This window comes from Meles meles, chromosome X, assembly GCF_922984935.1.
Source record: "Meles meles chromosome X, mMelMel3.1 paternal haplotype, whole genome shotgun sequence".
Lineage (NCBI taxonomy): Eukaryota > Metazoa > Chordata > Mammalia > Carnivora > Mustelidae > Meles > Meles meles.
The window spans coordinates 3,060,733-3,063,741 of NC_060087.1; positions in this window are offsets into that span (position 1 = coordinate 3,060,733).

Here is a 3,009-nt window from a genome sequence, read left to right on the forward strand (position 1 = left end):
CCACCAGTTCTATTTATGGGACTGTTTCTGGTGCTTTTTTTTTTTTTTTTTTGTATTTAAGAGTCCACGTGTAAGTGAAATCATATATTTGTCTTTGTCTCTCTGATTTATTTCACTTGGCATAAATACCCTGTAGGTCCTGGCTGAGTAATAGCCCATTCTGTGTGTGTGTATACACATACACACACACACACACGTAACATCTCTATCCAGTCACCATCCTGGGACTCTTGGGCTGCTTCCAGATCTTGGCTGTTGTAAACACTGCTGCTGTAAACACAGGGGTGCATAAATCTCTTCACATGAGGGTTTTCATTTTCTTTGGGTCAACATCCAGGAGCGGAATTGCTGGATCAGCTGGTCATTCTCTGAACTTTCTGAGGAACCTCCATGCTGTTTTCCAGAGTGGCTGCACCAGCTCCCATTCCCACCAACAGTGCAAGAGGGTTCCCCTTTCTCCGCACCCTCGCCAACACCTGTTGTTTTCTGTGTCGCTGATTTTGGCCATTCTGACAGGTGGGAGGTGATAACATGCTGTGGTTTTGCTTTGCATTTCCCTGATGATGAGGGACACTGAGAACCTTTCCATGTGTCTGTTGGCCATCTGGGTATCTTCTTTGGAGAAATATCTACTTCTTAAAGCATTGGAGAAACATCACCTCTGTAGATGGACAGAGTTGGACAGCATTGAGCAAACTTCAATTCATCAGTAATAATCTGACTGTATTATATATATATATATATATATATATATATATATATACAATAATCTAAAAAGTATGTTTGATCTTTTAAAAATTATGACTATATATAACAACAACAACAAAAAAACCTGCAGTGCATATTGTTTAAACATTTTCCAAATTAAAATATATTCTCTAGCCTATCTACTTATTTCGACTGCATCCTGTTTGGTTTCCACAACATTCAATTGCAAAAGGAAATATTTTCACTTAAGTTAAACAAGCACCTTAAAGGAAGAAGGTGTCCTTGGGACAAATACAGAAGTTGTATATCAATTAGTGACTTCAAAGTAACCTATTACATCTCCTTTTGAAATTGCAAATCTGTAAAATGTGTCTTATGTCACTGGTGGTTTAGAAATTACCAAGACAAGACTGCCTCGATGCTGACACCCAATTCAGAATGCCACACCCATTGTCTGGAATTTTAAACTAGACATGAGTTTTGTGCTTGAAAACTTTAAATACAGAGATGACGTATAAACATGAAAACAGCACTAAGACTGTGCCACAAGCATTGTGCTAAACACAATTATGTACAAATAGAAAGATATAATTTACAAAGGGCTGCATGGATACTTAACAGCAAACATACATAAGTATATATGTTAAGTTTTAAATGTACATTTGAAAATCATAGTTACATTAGAACTTATTTTTGTATTTTTCTTTTTTATTAAGCTTAATAATGTCATAATATTTGCACTGAAAAAAATCATGGGCGGGAATTGGAAAAAGGAAATCTACCCAAGACAGCCACATCTAGCCAACACGAGTATTAAGAGTTTATTTATGGGCTCTTTCAGCAATTCAATGTCTCTTTTTAAGATTTTACTTATTTATTTGACCAACAGCCAGGGACAGAGTAAGAGAAAGCACAAGCAGGAGGAACAGCAGAGGGAGAGGGAGAAGTAGGCTTTCCACTGAGCAAGGAACCCAGTGTGGGACTTGATCCCAGGACCCTGAAATCATGACCTGAGCTGAAGGCAGACACTTAACCGACTGAGCCACCCAGGCACCCCAATTTCAATGTCTTATAGAAACATTCCAGCAAGTGTTGGAATGTTTGTTCTGCTACATGCTTTCCAATTGCTGGAATGGGCCACCATTAAATCTGCTTGCAGAGGACACAGTGTGCCTTTCAGTAAGTTTCCCCAATGAGCCTTTCTTGGAAAAAGAGATGTATTGCTTAGAAAAATTCATGCCATAACACCAAAGAGCTCACAGAGAAATTTTTGGTTCAACTGGAAGTTTCCTCGTAGAACAAGAAACCTTTAGGAAAAAAGAATAATTGGCAGGTATTGTCAGAAGAAATGTTCTGTAATCCTCTGGGGAAGTCAGAACATAATTCTTCCATTGACACATCCATCAGGGCTGAACTCCTAAAGACAAGGAAACAAAAAAAAATCTGATGCCCCCTACCGATGGAATTCTACACATCCATGTGTTTTATGCTTGCCTGTAGCAAGAGGGAAACTCTGCACTTGGCACGGAGATTTATTGTCTGGAATCGTCTCCGTGCATCAAGTATTCATGGAACACTGTGCTATCTCTGTTGAACAAAAGCAACAAGAGGAGGAAATGCCCAGATTCTGTAGTCGAAGGGCATGAAACATTCAAGCCACTGGCAAGAACTCTGTGTGGCTTTCTCAGGTCTATTTTAAGGATCACAATGGTTGGAGAGAGTAACTCATAGCTACTGGAAACAGAAATACTACCTCACTAGAGCCTTGGTGGTTCCCCCTGGCCCCTGACCCATGGGCAGCCTGAAGACAGATGGAGGGGTCCACATTGCAGCTACCTGAGTCAGTCTTCATCTGTAACTGCCCATTCCTGAAAATGTGGATGTAAATGATGTCTAGAGTTACTATCAAACTTTCTGCAAATTCTCTATGTCTCTGCTGAGGATCGTGACCTAAGCCCAAGACAGACGCTTCCCTGACTGAGCTACCCAGGCATCCCTCGATAGTAGATTCTTTACCTTAGCCTATCCAGGAGCTTACCTGGACCAAATCCTGCCCATCATCTGTTTTTACAAATAAAGTTTTATTGAAACACAGTCACACTCATTCATTTTTGTATTCTGTGGGGCTGTTTTTTGTGGTACAACGACTCCTTGTAAAAGATCTTTGTAACTCACAGGGCTGAAAATATTTACTATTTGACACTTTCCAAGAAGGGGGAAGCTGCCAACACCGTTCGTACTGTTAACACGACTAAAATAGAAAGCTTTTTCCATTCTTCTTTAAGCTTCTGATGCTTTTTT